Here is a 26053-nt window from a genome sequence, read left to right on the forward strand (position 1 = left end):
TTTTTGTCTTTCATGTTTTTGCAGGGGATGACGCTCTTGATGCTGTTGAGGTTGAGGAGATGGTGCAGACCCAGGAGGAACCTGAGGCACAACCGGCCACCAGTGGGGGACGTGGTGGGGTGGTGGGTGCGAACCCACTCTTGCTGCAGACGATTCTGTCCAGGGGTTTCTCTGGGTGCACCTCCCCAGTCCTCTATTCAGGTGTTGATTCGGATGATGAGACCTATGTGGCGTCGCAGGTAAGTGTTTATGGAAGGGGTTCTGTTCTGTCCAACCCACCTGCACCAGGGTTAGAACCCTCTATGGGGATGCCAGTGTTGGTTAGTCAGCCTTTGGCGGTTACGGGTGCAGGGTCACACTCCACAACATCTGATCCTGTTCCTGGGCCAGCAGATCAGAGGGGGAATGCAGTCCTGCAGCCTCAGGCAGTGCCGGCACAGCAAGGCGCAGATCGCCTTGCCCCAAACAGGTGTGGTGCCCCCCGACGCGGTGGCCATACGCCACCAGGCAATACCGCATGGGAACAATCCATTTACGGTATGGCAACCCAACAGGCAGCATCAGTTGAGATGATGGCTCAAGCAATGGAGAGGGTGGCCACTTCCATTGTCCCCCCTGAAAGGCAGATGGAGCTACTACAGCAGGCAACAGACTCCATTTGCCAATCACACAGAGAGGACATGTTGGCGTCCAACAGGGACAGACGGGCGGCAGTGGAGACTCTACGCCAATCGATGTCAATAGAGTCCCAGGGCCATAGGGAAGCCCTGAGGGTAGAACTCCATCACCTCAGTGAGACTCTTGTTGACCTAGAGACTTCCACTAACTTGAGGACAGAACAGCAGCTGGAGCGGCTCACACGTTCGCTCTCAGCTGAGATGCAGGCAACTCGGGAGGAGATCCGGGCATCACGTCAGGTGCTGCATGGGGATCTCCGCACTATAATCCTCCAGAACGAGACCTTCCACACCCGAATGCTTGCTGCCATGGAGGACCATACCAGGGCTTTGCGTGGGCTGCCTCCCATAGCACCACCACCTCCTGTGGCAGCAGGAGAGGGTAATGAGAGCGACAGCAGCAGTTCTCCCACATTGGCATAGCCGTGCAGGCCATGAGCCCATGGAGGTGTTTTTTTTCCCAACATCCACACAGGCGGCTGTTGGTGCGCACCCTGTCCTCGGACCTCCTGGGTCCCCACCCCCCCCCCGTGCCCAACATGTCAATTTTTTATTTTTTATTTTTTTATTTTTTATTTTTTATTTTTTAACAGTGTGTTGACTTGTGTGGCTCCCGTGGGCATCCACTGTATTCCGGCTGGGCACATGCAGGCTTGTCCTGAGTTTGGGTTCGATGCTTGGGTTCGTGAGACACACACCCCTCCTGCTTCCCGTTTCCCTGGGCTTGCAAAGGGTGTGACCAAGTGACAGTGATGTACACAGTGATGTTGGGCTCCCATGAGCTGTGTGGGCAGTCTGTAGTCAATACTGTGTAGACATTCCTTGTGTAAATTGTTGTTGTATTGTACACTGCATGTTGGAATTATGTATGCTTCTGCCTCCATGTCTCCCTCTGAATTTGCAGGTTCATTCCTCATGTCTTCACAAGGCTGTCTACTTTGGAGATGGAGTTCATGTTGTATGCAGTACACAGACAAGTTTTGAAGCCTGCAAGACTACAGTTGGAAGAGGGCGATGTGGTGGCATATTCAGGTTGTAAGACTACGACTACTTTAACTTAGTTCTGTCATGTTTTAGTTATGTTTGAGCTTGTGTAGCTGCATTGTATTGTTGGTAAGTATTTGGTCATGTGTGTTGTTAGTTCAACATTACTGGTAGCATATTGTGTGTGTGGCCAGTTTCCATTAGGGACACTGTACTTTGTGACACTTGTGTCAGGTTTTCGGGATTGCTTTGTTTGCTCTCAGATAGCATGACATGCCATGGTGTGTTGGGTGGTGGTGCTGGGGGGGGGTTGGGTGACATGGCACTGTTCTCATGTTGTATTTTGCAAGGGGGTAATGCATTTAGCAGCATATGTGTCTTTTGATGACACAGCATTGGTGGTGTTTCTGTAGGTAGGGATGCACACATTGTGACACTTCCAGGTGACCAATCTCAGGCTGGTATGGTTGTGACAGTTCACTGTCCCTTGTGTCATCATCGATTGTCATCTGGTATGTGGCAGGGCTGTGTGCACTCCACAGGGGTGTGATTCTAAGTGAAGTAATTAGCCACCAGCTGCGTTCGGGCTGCCTCACCCCGTGCCCTTTCCCCTCCCATGCGCAGCGGGCGTGCATGTGGTTGGGGATGTGGGGGCACCACCATGTCCACCGGCAGGCCCCGGCGTGTTGCAACGTTGTGCAGGACACATGCTGCCACTATGATCCTGCACACTACTGGGGGAGCATATAACAGCTGCCCGCCAGAACGGTCAAGGGAGCGAAAGCGTGACCTGAGCACTCCGAATGTGCGCTCCACTATGCCCCGGGTTGCAATATGGGCTGTGTTGTATCTTACCTCGGGTGGCGTGGTGGGGTTCCAAATTGGCGTCATCATGTGGGTGCTCAGAGGGTAGGCACTGTCCCCTGGGGAGGTGGTGATGGGTATCATTAGTAGGGTTGTGACATTAGTATCTGGCATGCATGCATGTGCTGTGGCATTTATACTCACCGAGCAGCCATGTATCGCCATGCCGCCCAGCTTCTAGGTCCTGGTTTAGGGTTGACATTCTGTAAATGAAACTGTCGTGGGTGGACCCTGGATAGTTGGCATATACTGAGGTGATGATTCCCTTGTCATCACATACTACCTGGATGTTGATGGAATGCCAGTGCTTGCGGTTTCTATAGATGTGCTCTGATGCCCTGGGGGGACGTAGAGCCACATGGGTGCAATCAATGGCACTTAGGATTTTGGGGAATTGTGCAACCCCGTAGAAATCCTGGACGGCAGCCTGCCTTTCTGCAGGTGTTCTGGGCAGGTATATGTGCCTGCGGACTGATGGGCGTGCAGTCATGATGGCCACGACCTGATGTAGGCAGCTTCACTGCGTGGCCTGTGACACCCCCCCCACTATGGCACTTGTCCGCTGAAATGATCCGGTGGCCAAAAAGTGCAGTACATTGAGGACCTTCTCCAGGGGGCTGAGTGCTTGGGAGCAGAGGGTGGGTGATGTGAGGTCATCCTCCCACTCACTGACCATGTCGAGTATTATGTGAGCTGGAAACCTGTACCTCCCATACACCTGGTCATCAGGCATGCCAAAAAGGCTGGTTCTGGGTGTGAAAATTCTGGGCCTTACTATCCTCCTCCTCCTCCTGCGGTATCCCACGACCACTGCTGCTAGGAACGGTAAGTTCATCCTGGCGTCTGAGCTTGCTTATTGTTTGTGCGCACTTTTATGCTGCGAGGGTCCATGTACGCCTGCTTCCTGCTGGCGTACGTGTTTCCGGATTAGCGCATCTTTTTTGGCAGGTGCGTGTAGGTGTTCCGTGCATTTGCCTCCTGTACTTCCCCGCCCACCCCAGTAATACACGTACCCTGCTCGCCCAGGCCCAATCGCGTGTAAAACTTCCCGCGAGCCCCTGAAGTACACGTACCCCGCTCGCCCAGGCACAATCGCGTGTGAAACTTCCCACACACACCTGAAATACACGCTATTTTCGACACAGCGGGTGTCCGTGTTTGTCGCGTACCCCTTTGAACGTCATTTGTCCTAGAGGGCCACAGTATGGGACATTCGTCAGAGCTGTATATACAGGCTTTTTGTTAGCGCACATTTTTTTAATGCGCAGGGATGCTACCGCCTGCCTTCGTGTGGCGGACATGTGTTGATGTACATAGTTGACTTTTGGTTTGTGTCATGAGATCACCATTTCACTGCTGGGGGGTGGGTGTGCAAGGGGACATGAGTGGGGGCCTGCTGGCAGGTGGCCTGCACTGCTGGGGGGTGGGAGTGCAAGGGGACATGAGAGGGGGCCTGCTGGCAGGTGCCCCTCAGTGCTGGGGGTTGGGTGTGCAAGGGGACATGAGTGGGGGCCTGCTGGCAGGTGCCCCTCAGTGCAAGGGGGTGAGGGTGCAAGGGGACATGAGTGGGGGCCTGCTGGCAGATGCCCTGCACTGCTGGGGGGTGGGGGTGTAAGGGGACATGAGTGCGGGCCTGCTGGCAGGTGCCCCTCAGTGATGGGCAGTGGGTGTGCAAGGGGGCATGAGTGGGGGCCTGCTGGTAGGTGCCCTGCACTGGTGGGGGGTGGGGGTGCAAGGGGACATGAGTGGGGGCCTGCTGGCAGGTGCCCTGCACTGCTGGGGGGTGGGGGTGCAAGGGGACATGAGTGGGACATGAGTGGGGGCCTGCTGGCAGGTGCCCCTCAGTGCTGGGGGGTGGGTGTGCAAGGGGACATGAGTGGGGGCCTGCTGGCAGGTGCCCCTCAGTGCTGGGGGGTGGGTGTGCAAGGGGACATGAGTGGAGGCCTGCTGGCAGGTGCCCCTCAGTGCTGGGGGGTGGGTGTGCAAGGAGACATGAGTGGGGGCCTGCTGGCAGGTGCCCCTCAGTGCTGGGGGGTGGGTGTGCAAGGGGACATGACTGGGGGCCTGCTGGCAGGTGACCTGCACTTCTGGGGGTTGGAGGTGCAAGGGGACATGAGTGGGGGCCTGCTGGCAGGTGCCCTGCACTGGTGGGGGATGGGAGTGCAAGGGGACATGAGTGGGGGCCTGCTGGCAGGTGCCCTGCACTGCTGAGGGGTGGGGGTGCAAGGGGACATGAGTGGGACATGAGTGGGGGCCTGCTGGCAGGTGCCCCTCAGTGCTGGGGTGTGGGGGTGCAAGGGGACATGAGTGGGGGCCTGCTGGCAGGTACCCTGTCCTGCTGGGGTGTGGGGGTACAAAGGGGACATGAGTGGGGGCCTGCTGGCAGGTGCCCCTCAGTGCTGGGGGGTGGGTGTGCAAGGGGACATGAGTGGGGGCCTGCTGGCAGGTGCCCTGCACTGCTGTGGGGTGGGGGTGCAAGGGAACATGAGTGGGGGCCTGCTTGCAGGTGCCCTGCACTGCTGGGGGGTGGGGGTGCAAGGGGACATGAGTGGGGGCCTGCTGGCAGGTGCCCCTCAGTGCTGGGGGGTGGGTGTGCAAGGGAACATGACTGGGGGCCTGCTGGCAGGTGCCCTGCACTGCTGGGGGTTGGAGGTGCAAGGGGACATGAGTGGGGGCCTGCTGGCAGGTGCCCTGCACTGGTGGGGGATGGGAGTGCAAGGGGACATGAGTGGGGGCCTGCTGGCAGGTGCCCTGCACTGCTGAGGGGTGGGGGTGCAAGGGGACATGAGTGGGACATGAGTGGGGGCCTGCTGGCAGGTGTCCCGCCCTGCTGGGGTGTGGGGGTGCAAGGGGACATGAGTGGGGGCCTGCTGGTAGGTGCCCCTCAGTGCTGGTGGGTGGGTGTGCAAGGGGACATGAGTGGGGGCCTGCTGGCAGGTGCCCCTCAGTGCTGGGGGGTGGGTGTGCAAGGGGACATGAGTGGGGGCCTGCTGGCAGGTGCCCCTCAGTGCTGGGGGGTGGGTGTGCAAGGGGACATGACTGGGGGCCTGCTGACAGGTGCCCTGCACTGCTGGGGGTTGGAGGTGCAAGGGGACATGAGTGGGGGCCTGCTGGCAGGTGCCCCTCAGTGCTGGGAGGTGGGTGTGCAAGGGGACATGAGTGGGGGCCTGCTGGCAGGTGCCCCTCAGTGCTGGGGGGTGGGTGTGCAAGGAGACATGAGTGGGGGCCTGCTGGCAGGTGCCCCTCAGTGCTGGGGGTGGGTGTGCAAGGGGACATGACTGGGGGCCTGCTGGCAGGTGACCTGCACTTCTGAGGGTTGGAGGTGCAAGGGGACATGAGTGGGGGCCTGCTGGCAGGTGCCCTGCACTGGTGGGGGATGGGAGTGCAAGGGGACATGAGTGGGGGCCTGCTGGCAGGTGCCCTGCACTGCTGAGAGGTGGGGGTGCAAGGGGACATGAGTGGGGGCCTGCTGGCAGGTGCCCCTCAGTGCTGGGGTGTGGGGGTGCAAGGGGACATGAGTGGGGGCCTGCTGACAGGTGCCCCTCAGTGCTGGGGGTGGGGGTGCAAGGGGACATGAGTGGGGGGCTGCTGGCAGGTGCCCTGCACTGCTGGGGGGTGGGGGTGCAAGGGGACATGAGTGGGACATTAGTGGGGGCCTGCTGGCAGGTGCCCCTCAGTGCTGGGGGGTGGGTGTGCAAGGGGACATGAGTGGGGGCCTGCTGGCAGGTGCCCCTCAGTGCTGGGGGGTGGGTGTGCAAGGAGACATGAGTGGGGGCCTGCTGGCAGGTGCCCCTCAGTGCTGGGGGGTGGGTGTGCAAGGGGACATGAGTGGGGGCCTGCTGGCAGGTGCCCTGCACTGGTGGGGGATGGGAGTGCAAGGGGACATGAGTGGGGGCCTGCTGGCAGGTGCCCCTCAGTGCTGGCGGGTGGGTGTGCAAGGGGACATGTGTGGGGGCCTGCTGGCAGGTGCCCTGCACTGCTGAGGGGTGGGGGTGCAAGGGGACATGAGTGGGACATGAGTGGGGGCCTGCTGGCAGGTGCCCCTCAGTGCTGGGGTGTGGGGGTGCAAGGGGACATGAGTGGGGGCCTGCTGGCAGGTACCCTGCCCTGCTGGGGTGTGGGGGTGCAAGGGGACATGAGTGGGGGCCTGCTGGCAGGTGCCCCTCAGTGCTGGGGGGTGGGTGTGCAAGGGGACATGAGTGGGGGCCTGCTGGCAGGTGCCCTGCACTGCTGTGGGGTGGGGGTGCAAGGGAACATGAGTGGGGGCCTGCTTGCAGGTGCCCTGCACTGCTGGGTGGTGGGGGTGCAAGGGGACATGAGTGGGGGCCTGCTGCCAGGTGCCCCTCAGTGCTGGGGGGTGGGTGTGCAAGGGGACATGACTGGGGGCCTGCTGGCAGGTGCCCTGCACTGCTGGGGGTTGGAGGTGCAAGGGGACATGAGTGGGGGCCTGCTGGCAGGTGCCCTGCAGTGGTGGGGTATGGGAGTGCAAGGGGACATGTGTGGGGGCCTGCTGGCAGGTGCCCTGCACTGCTGAGGGGTGGGGGTGCAAGGGGACATGAGTGGGACATGAGTGGGGGCCTGATGGCAGGTGCCCTGCCGGGGTGTGGGGGTGCAAGGGGACATGAGTGGGGGCCTGCTGGCAGGTGCCCCTCAGTGCTGGGGGGTGGGTGTGCAAGGGGACATGAGTGGGGGCCTGCTGGCAGGTGCCCTGCACTGGTGGGGGATGGGAGTGCAAAGGGACATGAGTGGGGGCCTGCTGGCAGGTGCCCCTCAGTGCTGGCGGGTGGGTGTTCAAGGGGACATGAGTGGGGGCCTGCTGGCAGGTGCCCCTCAGTGCTGGGGGGGTGGGTGTGCAAGGGGACATGAGTGGGGGCCTGCTAGCAGGTGCCCCTCAGTGGTGGGGGGTGGGTGTGCAAGGGGACATGACTGGGGGCCTGCTGACAGGTGCCCTGCACTGCTGGGGGTTGGAGGTGCAAGGGGACATGAGTGGGGGCCTGCTGGCAGGTGCCCCTCAGTGCTGGGAGGTGGGTGTGCAAGGGGACATGAGTGGGGGCCTGCTGGCAGGTGCACCTCAGTGCTGGGGGGTGGGTGTGCAAGGGGACATGAGTGGGGGCCTGCTGGCAGGTGCCCCTCAGTGCTGGGGGTGGGTGTGAAAGGGGACATGACTGGGGGCCTGCTGACAGGTGCCCTGCACTGCTGGGGGTTGGAGGTGCAAGGGGACATGAGTGGGGGCCTGCTGGCAGGTGCCCCTGCACTGCTGGGAGGTGGGTGTGCAAGGGGACATGAGTGGGGGCCTGCTGGCAGGTGCCCTTCAGTGCTGGGGGGTGGGTGTGCAAGGGGACATGAGTGGGGGCCTGCTGGCAGGTGCCCCTCAGTGCTGGGAGGTGGGTGTGCAAGGGGACATGAGTGGGGGCCTGCTGGCAGGTGCCCCTCAGTGCTGGGGGGTGGGTGTGCAAGGAGACATGAGTGGGGGCCTGCTGGCAGGTGCGCCTCAGTGCTGGGGGATGGGTGTGCAAGGGGACATGACTGGGGGCCTGCTGGCAGGTGACCTGCACTTCTGGGGGTTGGAGGTGCAAGGGGACATGAGTGGGGGCCTGCTGGCAGGTGCCCTGCACTGGTGGGGGATGGGAGTGCAAGGGGACATGAGTGGGGGCCTGCTGGCAGGTGCCCTGCACTGCTGAGGGGTGGGGGTGCAAGGGGACATGAGTGGGACATGAGTGGGGGCCTGCTGGCAGGTGCCCCTCAGTGCTGGGGCGTGGGGGTGCAAGGGGACATGAGTGGGGGCCTGCTGACAGGTGCCCCTCAGTGCTGGGGGTGGGTGTGCAAGGGGACATGAGTGGGGGCCTGCTGGCAGGTGCCCTGCACTGCTGTGGGGTGGGGGTGCAAGAGGACATGAGTGGGGGCCTGCTTGCAGGTGCCCTGCACTGCTGGGGGGTGGGGGTGCAAGGGGACATGAGTGGGACATGAGTGGGGGCCTGCTGGCAGGTGTCCCTCAGTGCTGGGGGGTTGGGGTGCAAGGGGACATGAGTGGGGGCCTGCTGGCAGGTGTCCCTCAGTGCTGGGAGGTGGGTGTGCAAGGGGACATGAGTGGGGGCCTGCTGGCAGGTGCCCCTCAGTGCTGGGGGGTGGGTGTGCAAGGAGACATGAGTGGGGGCCTGCTGGCAGGTGCCCCTCAGTGCTGGGGGGTGGGTGTGCAAGGGGACATGACTGGGGGCCTGCTGGCAGGTGACCTGCACTTCTGGGGGTTGGAGGTGCAAGGGGACATGAGTGGGGGCCTGCTGGCAGGTGCCCTGCACTGGTGGGGGATGGGAGTGCAAGGGGACATGAGTGGGGGCCTGCTGGCAGGTGCCCTGCACTGCTGAGGGGTGGGGGTGCAAGGGGACATGAGTGGGACATGAGTGGGGGCCTGCTGGCAGGTGCCCCTCAGTACTGGGGTGTGGGGGTGCAAGGGGACATGAGTGGGGGCCTGCTGACAGGTGCCCCTCAGTGCTGGAGGTGGGTGTGCAAGGGGACATGAGTGGGGGCCTGCTGGCAGGTGCCCTGCACTGCTGTGGGGTGGGGGTGCAAGGGGACATGAGTGGGGGCCTGCTTGCAGGTGCCCTTCACTGATGGGGGGTGGGGGTGCAAGGGGACATGAGTGGGACATGAGTGGGGCCTGCTGGCAGGTGTCCCTCAGTGCTGGGAGGTGGGGGTGCAAGGGGACATGAGTGGGGGCCTGCTGGCAGGTGCCCCTCAGTTCTGGGGGGTGGGTGTGCAAGGGGACATGAGTGGGGGCCTGCTGGCAGGTGCCCCTCAGTGCTGGGGGGGTGGGTGTGCAAGGGGACATGAGTGGGGGCCTGCTGGCAGGTGCCCCCCAGTGCTGGGGGGTGGGTGTGCAAGGGGACATGACTGGGGGCCTGATGGCAGGTGCCCTGCACTGCTGGGGGTTGGAGGTGCAAGGGGACATGCGTGGGGGCCTGCTGGCAGGTGCCCTGCACTGGTGGGGGATGGGAGTGCAAGGGGACATGAGTGGGGGCCTGCTGGCAGGTGTCCTGCACTGCTGAGGGGTGGGGGTGCAAGAGGACATGAGTGGGACATGAGTGGGGGCCTGCTGGCAGGTGCCCCTCAGTGCTGGGGTGTGGGGATGCAAGGGGACATGAGTGGGGGCCTGCTGGCAGGTACCCTGCCCTGCTGGGGTGTGGGGGTACAAGGGGACATGAGTGTGGGCCTGCTGGCAGGTGCCCCTCAGTGCTGGGGGTGGGTGTGCAAGGGGACATGAGTGGGGGCCTGCTGGCAGGTGCCCTGCACTGCTGTGTGGTGGGGGTGCAAGGGGACATGAGTGGGGGCCTGCTTGCAGGTGCCCTGCACTGCTGGGGGGTGGGGGTGCAAGGGGACATGAGTGGGACATGAGTGGGGGCCTGCTGGCAGGTGTCCCTCAGTGCTGGGGGGTGGGGGTGCAAGGGGACATGAGTGGGGGCCTGCTGGCAGGTGCCCCTCAGTGCTGGGGGGTGGGTGTGCAAGGGGACATGAGTGGGGGCCTGCTGGCAGGTGCCCTGCACTGCTGGGGGGTGGGGGTGCAAGGGGACATGAGTGGGGGCCTGCTGGCAGGTGCCCTGCTCTGCTGGGGGTGAGGGTGCTGGGGGACATGTGTGGGGGTCTGCTGGCAGGTGCCCTGCACTGCTGGGTGGTGTGGGTGCAAAGGGACATGAGTGGGGGCCTGCTGGCAGGTGCCCTGTACTGCTTGGGGGTGGGGTGCAAGGGGACATGAGTGGGACATGAATGGGGGCCTGCTGCAGGTGCCCTGCACTGCTGGTAGGGTGGGGGTGGAGGGGGTCATGCGTTGGTGATCAGTAGTGCAAGCTGACATGTGGCTTGGCTGGGGGGCATGCCCATGGTGGATGGGCTGCCTGCGGGACATGACCAGGGGTGCAGGGTAGTCCCCTGTGGTGTGGGCTGCCTGCAGGGGCCGTGGAGGGTGTAGAGGGAACACCTGGGAGGACCCACACTGCCAATTCATGTGTAGGACTCCCCTGCACCCCAGATATACACGTACCCCACTCGCACAGGGCCTGTTGAGTGTGAAACTTCCCGCACACCCCCGAAATACACGTACCCCGCTCGCCCAAGGCCAATCGCAAGTGAAACTTCACGCGCACCCCAGATTTACACGTACCCAGGCCAATCGTGTGTGAAACTTCACACAAACCCCAGGAATACACGCACCCCACTCGCACAGGGCCTATCGCGTGTGAAACTTCCCGTGAACCCCAGATTTACACGCACCCCACTCGCCCAAGGCCAATCGCGTGTGAAACTTCCTGCACATCCCCGAAATACATGCACACGCTATTTTTGACACAGCGGGTGTTCGTGTTTGTCGCGTACCCCTTTGCACGTCATTTGTCCTAGAGGGCCACAGTATGGGACAATCATCAGAGCAGTATATACGTGCTTTTTGTTAGCGCGCATTTTGGCGCACATTTTTTTCATGCGCAGGGACGCTACCGCCTGCCTTCGTGTGGCGGACGTGTTTAGGCCTGTGCGCGTCTTCGCCCATGCGCTGGTTTGCCCTATTCGATTCCATGAATACGTGTTGTAGGTGAGCGTGTGGGCGTTCCGCGCACTTGCCTCCTGTACTTCCCCCGTGACGCCCACATTTTCACGCGTTGTTCCCCATTCCGCATGTCACGCCCCGTGTTACACCTACTTTTGTTATGTGCGCCACGCTATGTGCGCTTTCGCTGTGGCCGTAGCGCACGCCGTTAGATGACCTGTGCGCCGGCGTGCGCCACGCAGATTTTCAGCGGACATCCCAGATTTTACTCGCGCACAGACTTCCATTAATCGATGTGCGCGGGTTTTGCTGCGATTTTCGCACTTGCACTGCGATTTTCGCACTTGCATTGCGATTCGCACGGTTTTGCACGCTTGCGCAGGAGTTTTCAGCGCACATTAATTCCATGAATCGGCCTCTTAATTTTCACGTTCACTCTATGGGCCTCATTACGACCCTGGCGGAAAGTGACTGACCGGACCGCAACAGCGTAAATAGCGTTTCCGCCATTGCACGAAGGAGCAAAGTGCGGCCAATCACGACCCATCGGGCACGAGCATTACGCCATGGCGGAATCCGAAAGGCTGCGATGGCGGAAATGACCCCAAAACGGCCCTTACCGCCGCCGTACGCTGCACCAGGTGCAATACCGCCACCCATCTTAGCGGTCACCGTAATGAGCGGTCACCGTAACGAGCGTGCACCGCAAATTACGGCCACCGTAAATATACGGAAACGGAAGTAAAAGCATGTGGCCGGAACGGGAAACAGCACGCCGCACAACTATAAAATCCGAATCCCAACACAACCATAAAAAATCCGACCCTGACACACATCCCAACCCGTTAGCAACCCCAGTTAAAAAAATAAATATGGGAAAGGTAGCCAAGAAAGCGTGTGACCGCAAGCGGCAGGTACACTTCTCCCGAGAGGAACTGACCGTGCTCACCGAGACCCTCCAGGAAAATTCCGCCGTCGTCTTCTCCAGTCAAATGACCAGGACGGCCCTTGCCAACAAGAAGGCCATATGGGCCCTGGTGGCACAGCGCGTAAGTGCGGTGGGGACAACACCCCGCACGCCACAGCAATGTCGCAAGCGGTGGGACGACCTGCGGATCCGCGTACGCAGCATACTTTCTGCGAACAGGAACATCGCCACAGCTACCGGGGGGGGTTCAGAGTCGCCCATCAAGTTGACCCCCTGGGAGGAAATCTGCGCCTCCACCATAGGAATGGAGAGCATAGAGGGAGTCGGAGGGATGGAGAAAGGAGTGCCGACATCCGGAGAATCAGGTAGGTTGGCCAAGAGAAACAATGCGAAATCCACAAACCACGAACATGTGCAGTACCATGTGACCCCATAGTGCAATACATACTTTGCCCTGACAGCGCCCTCTAAAAGTCAGAATGAACAAACAAATCAATCAAGAAGCCATAAACAACCCCTACATGTGCAGCATGCACCCCCTAACTGCAGGCAGCCAAATGAATGCATCCCCAATCCACACGAAAATGAGACCACCTCCAAGGCCCAGTCCCAAATCAGCCTCATGTACCACCCCAATGCATTTGATACGTTGCCATTCCAAATCCGACAGACCCATAACTAACGCTCGCCCCTCTTTACTCCACCACAGGGTCCGATACCAACGACGAGCTGCAGGACACCCCTACCAGCACGCCTGCAAAGAGGGCCAGGACCAACGTCCCAAGAGCCTCCACCTCAGGTGCAAGGATCAAGACACGGCAGCAGCAGGAATCAAGTGGCAGCACACTGGAGGGGACTGCAACAGGCACCCCAGCAGCCAGCAAGTCCACAACCCCAGCACCACAGGTCCCCCCAAAGAACGTATCTGATGGCACTGCCTCTGGTGGTAGCAGCACCATAGGTGACACAGCTGTCATGCCAGCATGCTCCGACACGGAAAACAGTGCTGGCGACGTAGGTACCATCCATGACCTTTCCCAATCCCCCTGCATGTTCCATCCCCTACACCATGACGAAACCACGCAGGGGCACCCTGAAGACGACGACTGGCCAACCCCCACAAGTCCTGTGCCAAGGCAACATGTGTTGAGCAGCCCCCCTGTCACACCACCGCAAATGTCCATGGCCCAGCAGAGGCAACAGTCCCTCGACCTGCTGATCGAGCAACAGCAGGAAGCGTCCACGCTACTCAAGGACCATGCAAATGAATGCGGGGGTACCAGGGCAGCCATGGAAACATCCACCGAGACACTCAGGGCACAAATAGAGAAAAGTAGTGAGAGCCTCAGGGGAGAAATGGAGAGAAGCACCGAGAGCCTGAGAGCACAAATGGAGAAAAGCACCGAGAGCCTGAGGGGGGAACTGCATGCGACGTCCAAAGACGTTTGTGCTGAACTTGCTGCTGTGCGCCGTGTGCTCTCGGAGCTCTCACAAACCCTCAGAGACATGCATGGACGCGAGCAGGCAGAGACATCATCCGTGGCAAGTTCCGTCCAGGGCAGCCCCCAACGCAGATCTGGCAGGAACCTGCGCTCCACGGGCAGGGGTGCCCCTGATACCCGTAGAGGGGGCTTGCAATAGCGTCTACCCACGGACAGCATGCATATTTGGACACTGGTGTTGGGGGGGGAGGTAGTAGGGTGGAGGGGGTGTGTTGGGCTTCACTGGGTGGCGGGTCCATAGGGTGTATAAATCAAATCACATTAACAATACAGCACCTCATTATCATCCAATGACATGTGTGGACATTGATATTTGCGTACGAGGCCTTCATAGGCGTACAGTCCACAATGTGCCTGTACTACACACACACAGTGCCACAGGTCCCCTTTCCGTGTAATAGGCACCATGCGTGGTTGCTAGAAGCATGCATCTATGATGCTCTGTCGGATTGCACGTGCATCCTGTGCCTCATGGACTCCTTGAGGTGCCTCCACATCCCCACCCTCATCATCATCATCATCTTCAGGTGCATGCAGTACAGCGTCAGGGGGCATGGGCACATTCCTACGTATGCACATGTTGTGCAGCATGACACATGCCATGACCATCTTAGAAACCTTCTCATGGCTGTACATGAGTGCCCCGCCAGACCTGCTGAGGCTGCGGAAACGAGCCTTCAGTAGGCCGAATGCCTGTTCAATGACCACACGGGTACGTGAGTGGGCATGGTTGTAGTCCTCCTCATGCTCGTTCTGTGGGTTCCGGATTGGTGTAAGGAGCCATCTCTTCAGTGGATACCCGGCATCACCTGTATGAGACGAATAAAGGGTGTCAGTGGAATGATAGTGCTAAGTAGCCCCCCCCCCCCCTGCAAGGTCATTGACGCATCAAATGGGCCACGATGTCATGCATGGAATGAGACTCACCGAGTAGCCAGGATCTGTGCCCTGCGTGTCGCTCCATGTAGCGTGGTATTCTTGTGTTCCTCAGGACCATAGAATCATGGGTAGATCCTGGAAATCTGGCACAACAATGCGTAAATATCTTGTTGGAGTCACACACCATTTGCACATTGATTGAATGAAATTGTTTCCGGTTGCGGTACTGGACCTCCATGGCATGTGGGACAACCAATTCAACATGGGTGCAGTCGATGGCACCAATGCAACCCGGGATGCCGCCAAGTGCATGGAATCCCACTTTAGCGTTGGTAATCTCCTGGTACGTGCGTGGTAGTGTGATGTGGTCGTCGGCGTGCTTCAGGAGGGCATCGTGCACTTGGAAGAGTGTCCGTGAGAACAGTGGCTGTGAAATGCCATGCAACTGTCCCACTGTGTGCTGGTAGGTGCCTGTGGCCAGGAAGTGGAGTGCAGACACCACCTTCAGTAGGGGTGGGATGGCGGTTGGGCTATCTATCATGCTCACGAGGTCAGCATGTGTCATGTCCACAATGGCGATTATGGTGTCCCGGTCCAAACGGTAGAGGGTGTGGATCTGCTCAGCAGTGAGGTTGAACGGATCGGCTCGGAGGCGTGGGATTGCGGGCCGCCTGCGTGGTGGTAGTGGCAGTGCTTGTGGGCCTTGCTGACCCTGCCTTGCCCTCCTCCTCCTCCTTCTCCTCCGTCTCCCCTGTGCGCCCGGTTGTTGTACCTGTTGTTGTTCGTCGTCTTCTTGTAGTTGTAGCACTTGCAGTGCTATCTGGTACCCCAGGCCCAACATCGCTAGTCCTGCCGGTAGCATTTTGGAGTGGGAGTGGTTGTGGGAGGGGTTTGGGTCTGCAATATATGTGCTGTCGGCCTGTATGGCCTCCACCTGTGCTGATTGAATGAATCTGTGGCAGATGCAATCCCTTCTGGCCGAGCACGTCCCGCACGTAAGGCTGCATTTGGCCGCATGGCATCTTGGGATTTGAATCATGTATCAAATCCCGATGGCAGTGTGATGTACTTTGACTGATCTTCATGCTATGCTCCCATTGTTACACATGCTATGATTGCAGCCGCTTACATACCTGTGAAGAGTCAGTGGTATGTAGGGCTCGATCGATGGCCGACCCTCATGCAGCACAGTAACGTACTTCACCGACGGGCGTGGCGTGCCATTTGTGATTGCAGCCAGTTAGCATCATGACACACAGCCGCACTACATTAATGTAATTGTGAATGCAAGCGTTCACAGAAGCCTTTTCGACGTAATGTTGCAAGTGAGGAATTCGAAGGCCAGCATTTTGGGTTTTGAAGTAGCGGCGAGGATACGCCCACAGGTCTGGCTGGGAATGTAACGTTCTATTGTAGAATGTCCTTGGGACATGGCCCATAACGAGCAGGCAATGAATGATATGAATTGAATGGGATGCGCAACAGCGTAGTGGACGATAAGGCAGGACGTTCCCAAATCCATCTTGCTTCACAACACTACAGATCCGGCCAGGGGCACAGTGGTTTTTGCGGACTGCATTACGCACAGACGCGATGGAAGTTTCACATATTATGTGAGTGAATATTCATGCGTTTTCATTGCGGGATGAGGGAATGATGTGTGGATGCATGGACTGATGATTCCGTTTAGGGTCTGCCATGTACATGGGTTTTTTGATTCACTCCCCTTCCCCTGCGTTATGTGATGCAAGGCTGCCATAGTGGGACATACGTCTATCTGCCCTTGTCGGATCCTCCCTGTCTCGACGCGCCTTCATACACTTGTGTCTAGGCACGTTACTAATCCCATGTCATGGGTTCTATCTTGACGGACGCATGCACAGTAACCGACGTTGACAATGGTGTATTTAGCTCGATTGGTTTCGTTATGATTCGATACTGATTTAGGGGTGTGTATATTCCTTTGGAGTGGGCTAGCATGCATATGGGTGTGGATTTGGTGTGTTGAATGAAGATTGTAATGCATCATGAGTCCCGTAATGCAATCGGTTGATTTGTGTTTCTTTTGGGTGACAGGTATCTCCTGCCCTATTGCAGATGCCATCTCTACGCCACTCCTCCAGATGGTTTTTACTCTCGACTCCTGCAGCTTCGGGTGAATCAGTGGAGCACCATTTCGATCATATGGGACGATCGCCAATGGGCCACATGCCCTTACGCTGTACTGGTGGCTAGGTGCAACATTTCGGCCTTTCAGCTCGACTAGTGCCTGCCTCATGGGACGGACCTGCGGTTCTTGCCGCTTCCATGTTGCCTTTTGGAACGTTGATGTAGGCCCTGTGTGCCATGATGGTACAGGGCGTCACACAAGTGGAAGCCGGTCAATTATTGCAGATGCAGCCCTCGGTGATGATGGTTGTTTTGGTGGTATTTTGCAAATTGCTGTGGGGCCTTTGTCATTTGGATGTGCATTTAAATTGTATTCCGATATTTGTCGTGTTGCGTTGTTCTTTGCAGGTGATGTGGCGATTTTCGCTTTGTGGCGGTATGTATTGCGTGATGATCTGCATTGTGTTCCGCCTTCTGAGTTGAGTTGTGTGGTACAGTACTGGCCGCGTTTGCCTACGTAGCACAGTATGGTCACGGATAGGGGCTGCCATTGTGACTGTTTACATGATGTGCTGTTCAGGGGCGGGGGATTGGCTTTTGGCCGACTGGTGCCTGTCAGCCAGGTCGATTGGTGGAATGATGGGTTGTTCAGAATGTGGCTGGTCACAGGTGACTGTGTTTGCGTGCGTTTGTTGGAGGGGGACTGTGGTCATGTCCATTGGAATAGCTTCTGTATTGATGCCATCTGTGCCCTGCAGCTCCCATCGGCCCCTCTTGGGATGAGCCTGGCTGCTCAGTCACTCTGCCGACTTGTGTGGTACATGCTTCTGCTGATGGTTGGTTTGTTTACTGGCATGAGTACAGGGCTGGTGCAATCCCCCTCAGGATGCTGTTTTGGATGTTGCCTTGCGCTGGTGGCAAGCGATGGGGGACTACTGTTGTTTTGTGTCATGTGTTCTTGATTTTCATTTTGATGTATTGTACCTTCACATGCCTGTGCTGCGTCAGTACGGCTATGGTGACATGCCGTACATGGATGCCCACTCACGGGGCGCTTTGAGCCCCTGCATGCTTTTCTACGTTGGCATGCATGGGTGAATTGTGGATTTCACTGGTTGCATAGTGTGAGTACATTGCGCCTGCCAGGAGTTGTGCAATGAGGCCAGGGAGTGGAGTACAGGCACTCAGTGGGCCATTTACGGTTGGTTCGCGTTGCCGTATTTCTCGCCATGGCGGAATGGTACTTTACGACGTGCTTGATGGCGTTCAGTACATGTCCGCTAGGGTCAGAATTCGCGTACCGTTGCGCCATGGCGGTGATTCCGGTTTTGCAAGGCGCGCGTGCGCGTACTTGGTGCAGTTAGCGTTGCCGTTCACTGCGGTGTCGCTAATGGCATCGTACTTTACGGTGACGGGTCATGATCGCAACGAGCGGTGTTCGATGGCGGTATTGCATTTCCGCCATCATTTTTCCATTTCCGCAAGGGTCGTAATGAGGCCCTATGTCTTGGCAAAACGTAAATACTGACTGCAAATTACATTTTACCGACGGCATTTACTAATGGTCTCATAAGATCTGTCTGATTTAGCAGTTGTCAATAAAGGCGTATTCCAGAGATATCCATTTGTTTTGCACTTGTATGAAAATCAGATGCAGGCATAAAATGAAGCGCACTTACAAGATGGAGGAGGAAAGCAAAGTGGACACTTCTTGCCCATTCTCTGCCTTGCAAGAAGTTGGAAATGGGGCAGGGCAGGAAATGAGGGAGTACAAGTATTACGCCTTCATTTCCTGCACTGTCCCTTTAAAAGGACCACCCCCTCCCCAGAATGTGAAATTCTAGGTACCCTTATAGTCTTACCGGGTTGCTTTAAAATGTCCATATGTTTTGTACATGCTAAAACTCTTCAAAATATTGTATAATATCTACATGACATGAATTTCCTCGAGTCACAGTTCACTCCATTAGTCCTTTTGTGTGTGTTGTTTTCATGTTAGCATCACCTGTCTCTAATTACTCTGAGGGGCTTGCCACCCTTCACAGCAGTCAGTGGGGGTCATTCAGAGGTTGGAGGTAAGGGAAAAACGATGCCGGTAAAGGATTACCGGCATCGCTGACCGCTACGGGCTATTCCGACCAACCAGACCGCTATTTACGGCACCGTAAAGTATGATGCCGTAATTATCGGTCTTGGGTCGCGCGCGCGCCCCACCATGCCGAAATTAGCGGCATGGTGTAAACCGGAGCTGATCACAAGTAAGGAGTACACGTAAATTACGGCCTCCTCAAGCCCGTAAAGTACCTTACCGGCATGGAGTACATACAGGCATCTCAGAGAAGGAGTAAAGAACCCTGAGCAGTGGGTCCCAGAGCCACATGTGCACACAATCAGCACAGGTGGAGGCAATGGAGTCTGCCACAGCAGAAAAGGAACTCAGCCACACACCACACCCTCTCCCACACCAAGATGACACCAATAGAACCAGCAAGGGCACAACCACAAAAACCCCACCAACAATACCAGGCTCCCCCCATTGAGGAGACACAGTGGGAGAAGGAGGGGGAGACAGGCCCTGCATGCAGCACCAGTGCAGTCTCCGTCACCACCCCAGCAGCCCCCATTCCCACGCAGCATGTCCGGTCACTCAAGGAAACCCGTGAGCAGATAGACACCCCTGACCACCTCGATCGTGACACCGTCACCACCATAATTTGCCCGAGACATACTGAGATAAGCGAGCAGCATACAAATACACACTGCTATCCTGGCACAAGAGACGGTGTAGCCTGTGCCCCACACCCATGCCACAGGCACCTACCAGGACACAGTGGTGCCCATACATGGCATGTCACAACCGTCCATTACACGGACACCAAAAAAATGCTGTATCACCTCCCAAAGCACACAAGGGCCCACCAATCCCCAACATGGACCACCCAGGAGACACACAACAGTAAAGTTGGCCCCCATGCATCTGCAGGCATGCCAAATGACATTGGTGCCCCTGACAGCACCCACGTGTCGTAGGTGGACCAGCAAGGCATGCAGGTGGTGGATAGCAACTGCAAACAATACCACTCCCCCTACGTGCAGACGGAATACAACGCAACCAAGAACACCACACATGGGTGGGCGCGTCATCAAAGAACAACTCATGACTCAATGGCCCAGCTGATTACCACGCTACCGTGCCACATGGGGCGACATGCAGGATGACGTGCCCGGCTACCTGGTGAGTTGTCTGACTGTGTCATGCCAGTGCATTGGTGGCATGAGGTGGGTGACTGCATGAACCGACTGGGCAGAAATGATGATGCCATTGTACGATATTCACCCCACCAACCAACCCGCCACAGAACCAGTGCAACGGCACATGAGTACAGAGTCCCACATCGATGTAGTAAGGCACCACAACCGTATGCGCATATAGGTTGACACACTGCATATGCACAATGTGGCTGCCCCCAGCATGGCACTACATGGGAGACCCATCCCTGGGAGTGGATTGAACTGAGGGCAGCAGGGATACCCCACCACATCACCGGCATGGCACACCCATAGGAGTGTTGGAATTCACCATAGTATGGATCAGAGCAGGATGATGACCATGAGCCACTGACTACATCCATCATACACAAATACGAATCCACACAGTACACAGCACCACATGGATCGAACATCAGGACTGCTGCATGTATCAACGAACCAAGACAAAAAAGAAGTAGAACTGCTACCATCAAGGCTCCTACCCAATTTTTGTCAATGAATGAAACAAAATGGAAATCGGGGAGCCTGGTTTGATTGTACTAATGGAATGAATTCCTAGGTTAGTAACCCAAAGGATTGTCCAGAAAGAAAAAAGATCGAATAAGGAAATTCACACATGTCTAGAGTTGTGAACATAAAAGGTTTGTATTGAAACAAAGAAACATCAAGGAAATACATTTGGAAACAATATGTATAAGACACATTTCTAAAGGTTGTAAACATAAAAGGTTTGTATTAAAGCAAAAGAACATCAAGGAAATACATTTGAAAAACAATATGTATAAGACAGATTTCAATAATCTAGACAGTGAATAACTTAGTTGGATACTTGAGAATATCAAAAAACATTTGAAGGCAATATGTGTAAAAACAAATATCAATAGTCTAGACAACCAAATGGTTCTGGATTTAGAACATGCTCTATGTATAGTGCATGTAAGAGTCAAGAAGGTTTATGGGACCTGTAGGCATCTAGGTCCTGAAGTTGCTTCTATCCATGGAAGCATATCATCTTGCTGGTGCCAACGTGACAGGGGGAGCTAGGTCAGTTTATAGAATATAATTACTGGCCTATGGATATTTGTTCAATAGGTACTAGTCAAACATATAGATCGATACGGCCCCCTTGCACATGGTACATGTTTCGGCGGAAGAATTGTCCCATTAGGAAATGCTTCTGAGTGACACATTTTGTTCAACATGAACCGCCTTCATCAGGGCAAATGGGTGGCCCCTGTAGCAAGAAGATAGAAATAAAGAAACAAAAAAGGGAGAAAATCAATGTAAAATCCTTGTGTGTCAAGACCCTAATTCTTTCTGGACATAACTGGGTTAAATTAGTAACAAACAAAATTAATTGTAGCAACGAACCGAGTGTTCGGATTCTTGAGAAACCTGAATTTGATAGGTGGGCAAACCTGAAGGTAAATTACGTAAGTGCAAGGAAATGCAACTGTAATCTGTCTGAAGTGGTTGGAAAACATGCCTAACTCACCACAGAAACCTTGAAGTAAATCTCGCTGTAGGGCAGGCACTCCTTATAGATCAGACCAGTCAAACCGCACTGGAGGTTGCTTGATTGAGTGGAAAGTGGCTGAGTTCAGTCCACAATGATGGATACTGCAGGAAACATCATTCTGTGCAGGAAAAGCAAGAAACAAGACAGTGTCATAGTGCTGTCACTTGCATGTGCTGGGAAAGCCTCACCAGGTTTTTTAAGGTGTGCTGGGTTTTAGGAAGCCACCGAAAATGGAACCTAAAAATGAATAGTGGGTTAGTTTATTCTGGTGGGGTGGTGTCTGAGCGTCCCATACAGGGACGTCACGTATGTGAACATGGACGGTATCTTGGCTGGGGGAAGCTGTATCCCTAGGTGGATGGATGGCGCTCATATAAATGGACGAAACGGGACTTCATTTATGCCAGCGTGCAGTCTGGTATAGACTGTGGTCACTGCAGGCCAATTGTATGTGGCTCCTGTGGATGTGGGCAAAACGAGTCTTTAGCGCCCAATATGAGTATATTGGGCGTGTGGTGAGTTAATAATTGGGGCCAAAAGTACCTGTTGAATGATGCCAGAGGCACTTCCAATTAGATTCTGTCTGGACGGAAATCTTCAGATATCCCAGACGGTACTGGAGTGCGCGTTCGAGCGTGCGATGCTTATGGTCTGGCGGGCTGCTGCAGACTGGAAGCATTCGTCTTGTAAGCGTGTTTAATGTCCTGGAGGTGTGTGGGAACTGACCAATCGGCTCGCGGCACGTGTCGTGTCCTGATTGGTAAGTTCACCGAGAATGCGGAACCGAATGTAGAAGGTCCGCTGTGTGGGCGGGCGGAGTTCCCAGGTCGGGCCAGTGCCAAGAGTTCGAGAAAGGGAAGGCAGAAAATGGCGTGGAGTTCGAGTAAGGACCTGATGGGATTGACCCGAGAGGTCACTATGCCTCGCGGAGGAGGGTCCAGAGAAGGGGGGCGCAATGGCGTCCAATGCCGCAAAATAGATTCGGGTAAGTCAGAGTGGGCCGATAGCCCTAGCGAGGCAGGCCTGAGTGCGCCTGGTTGGCTGTCAAAAGTCATGCCGCATTGAATAATGGAGGGATACTAGAAAAAGTGAATGGTGTGGTCAGAAGAGGGCTGACTACGGGGAGCGCTCGTACTGGAGCTAGGTGAGAAATAGTATTGCTTGTAAAGGAAATAATGGTAATAAAGGCACGCCAGTGTCTGCTGGCTATGCACTGGTGAGAAGCCTGTACCACGAGATGACCATGCCATTCATTGTACGTGGACCATCTTGTAGACGCACCCCCCCCACAGCATTCCATTGAATTGGACACATATTGGGGCCATGAATGGGCGAAATGCATCCATGGACATGTGCGTGTGGCCATCAGTGAAACCCTGCCATGTCAGCCAAGTTCAGTTCTCCACCATGACAGTTCAAACACTCACCTCAATTGGCTAGACATGCAGGTGTTGGTGGCTGTCCCTTGACACCATGGTACATGACCCCTGTCAGTAACCCACAGAACAGGCCCAGGGTACACCAAATCACAGGCCATACCCGTGCATGCGTGTAGATGAGGCGGTCACCTGGCTTGCGTAAGGCACATATGAGTTGGCGAAGCTGGGCTGGTGTAATGGGCGGTTTATAGTGATAATTTCGACAACAAAAATGTCGAAAGTCAAAATTTCGAAAAAAAAATGTCGAAAAAAAAAATGTTGACTTTTTTTTCAATGCATTTATTTTTTGAAATGGGGGGGTTCCCCCCCAACCCCCCTTTTTCAATTTTTTTTTTAAATTTTTCCCTTTTTTTTTTACTCCCGAACCCCTAAAATAAATATATAATAAAAAAAAACGAAAGTCGACATTTTTTTTTTCGACATTTTTTTGTCGACATTTTTGTCTGTCGACATTTTTTTTTCGAAATTATGACTGCCCACCATAATGGGCCATACAAAGAGCGGACAAGATGTCCAGAACACAAGTCAGCAGAGGGTGGCATGACATGGGCACACAGGGCACTGGATGTGTGTATACTTGTACACCATGCACTGTCAGTCGTTATCATACACATGCTCATTGATGAATGTCCACAACTGTTCAACTTTGCAACACCAATAGAATATTGTGAAGAAGGAAATATTGTGAACATTAACTGTAGACCTTTCCCCCCAACTGCACAACAAACCATCACCCCCTCCCCCCCAACTGCACAACAAACCATCACCCCCCTCCCCCCCAATTGCACAACGAACCCTCAAACCCCATCCCCCTCCCCCCAACTCCACAGCACTGGTCCCATGTAGGACATAAAGGCCACATGTGGCAGCAATGACTATTGTTCCTTGCTCCCCTAGCCCGGGTGGGGGTGCATGTTCCTGCACCGCATTGAACGCCGAGTGCGCCTTGCTGGGCTGCCTTGTGTGGCCTCACTGGATGCAGCCGTGTCTGCCTGCTCTGGCTGGGTATTCGAATGGCCTGCCTCAAGGGCATTGGCTATGCGGCCAAGGATGTGGCACAGACGGGTTGTGCTGTCAGTTAGAGTGTCACACAACCGGTCAGTGCAGTCGGTGAGTGTCTGCCGCATTTCCCTCAGTCCATCATGACATCCAACGCGGGCCTGCCGGTTGTCCTCCATAAACTCTGTTATGAGGTCTGAGAGCTGATTCACCCGACGTGTGCCGAATGATGGGAAACCATCGGTGAAACCACTTGCCCCTGCATGCTCAGCTGAGGGCTGCACCGGTGAACTTGGAACATCATCATCATACACCTGCGGGTCGATTGGAGGACTACAGACAGGTGTTGGTACATCTCCACAGTCACTACATGAGGCCAGGGGTACGATGCAGGGCTCCGGGGTGTGGACTGTGTGTTGGTCCTCCTCCTCGGACACCCCACAGATGGGTGACGGGCTGTCTGCATACTCGTCAGTGCCAGTGGCAGCAGCCTCCCCAGAGATGCTCGACTGCGCCGATGTTGGGGTTGGCATTGTGGCAGGCGCCAATGCTGGAATGGGTTGTGGTGGGGCAGCATCCAGTGGCCTTTCCAGAGCCGGGGGGGCTGTTGTTTTTGGTGCAGGGATTCGCCTGACCCTGCCACTACCCCTGGAGGTGCTTGGCTGGCTTGGTTGTGGGTCGGTGCTGTCATGGTCAGTGCCTGTGGGGTTAGAAGAGAGGGACAACATGAGTGATTGTAAGATGTCCTATTTGCATACATGGCTGCATTCACATTTCAGTCGATCGTAGTTTGTGGACTTTTGGGTGTAGCTACGGCAGTGGTACATGTGCATGAGTATGTCATGTACGCATGTTTGGGAGTGATTCATCGTGGCCTGGTTATGTGCAGTTTGGCTGGCACAATGCCGAGCCAGCTGCACAGTGTGCATGATGGGATGTGCAAGTTAATGCACTATGGTTGATGTGCATTATGTACTCGCACTCGGCCCTTGATTGCATGGCACTTGCCTCTGCATTAGTTGGATGGGGGGATGGGTTGGATGTGGGGAGGGCAACACAAGAAGGTGCCTTCAATGGCCCTTGGGGCAGTTTGAATCATGCAATGGACAAGTCGTTGCCCCGCACTCCATGTTCCCCATGCCCTCGATCGATTCTGTGCCAATCAGAGCCGCACACGTCTCCTCCCACGGCTCTAGTTGCACAGGGGTACTTGGTCCGCCTCCCGTCTGCATGGCCTGGCTCCGGAGGCTGGAGAGGAGGGCCCGCACCCGCAGGTCATCCCACCGCTTGCGGCAGTCCCTGGGGGTGCGGAGGGTGTTTCCTATGGCACTCACCCTCTGGGCGAGCTCAGCCCAGATCTTCTTTTTGCGGAGGATAGACTCCCTCCGCATGATGCTGCTGAAAACGACATCCACATGCTCAGCCAGGTAGTCTACCATGGCCTGGAGTTCCTCTGGGCTGAATCTCCTCTTGCGGATGCGGTCCGCTGCCTTCTTTGGTGCTTTCGGCATGTTGGTAGTCGTCTGGTCCTTTTCCAATGTCTGATTTGCTCCAAAGGGTGCTGGCGGATGAGGATGGCAATGGATTTTGTTTTTAAAGATGGCCGCCGCTCTCCTTCCCGTTCCTGTGCGATGATGTAATTTCCGGTTCCTTTTTTTCGGTGACCGTAATTTACGGTATCCGTAATTTACGGTCACCGTTATGTACTGGCGCTAGTCTTCCAAGGCGGTGTTGCTATTTACGTGTCGCAGCATGCAGGTACGGGGTTTGCGGATCGTTTAGCGGCAGGCCGCTTGGTACTTTTCCGGCATGGCGAAAAGCGCGTGTCCGCGAGGTCGGAATGGGCCGCAATTAGCAGTCTGACGCCAGGGCGGTGTTGTACTTTACGCCATGCCGGAAAATACCGGTACTTACCTCGGATCTCGGAATGAGGGCCAGTGAGTCAGTAATGGCCAATCAGAGTAACAGACAGAAAGCATTCAAGTGAGGGCTCTGTTCAAAGAGTGACTAGAGCACCCACAGGGCTAGTCCTAATTTCTATCAGAGGGCTGTTCCAGATCCTTAGAGCCCTCACTAATCATGAGCAACTGCCCTCAGAACTGGATACAGGATCCGAAGTTAGGTTAGACTTGTTGACATCAAGGAGCCTAGTGTACAGTGGTGGTCCGCCACTATGGGCAGGGGGAGCCGTCTCCTTGCCTGCGTGGCAGGTCGTCCCCTCACCAGAGTGACAGGCAGCCCAGTCCCCTGTGTGCTTTATTTGTAAGGGAGACTGTGCTGCCTGACTCTAGATAAAGATGCGTTCCTCACTAAACTTTGAATTTTGAATACTCTAACCACATAATAACAC

This window comes from Ambystoma mexicanum, chromosome 8 (assembly GCF_040938575.1).
Source record: "Ambystoma mexicanum isolate Mex_15411 chromosome 8, UKY_AmexF1_1, whole genome shotgun sequence".
Lineage (NCBI taxonomy): Eukaryota > Metazoa > Chordata > Amphibia > Caudata > Ambystomatidae > Ambystoma > Ambystoma mexicanum.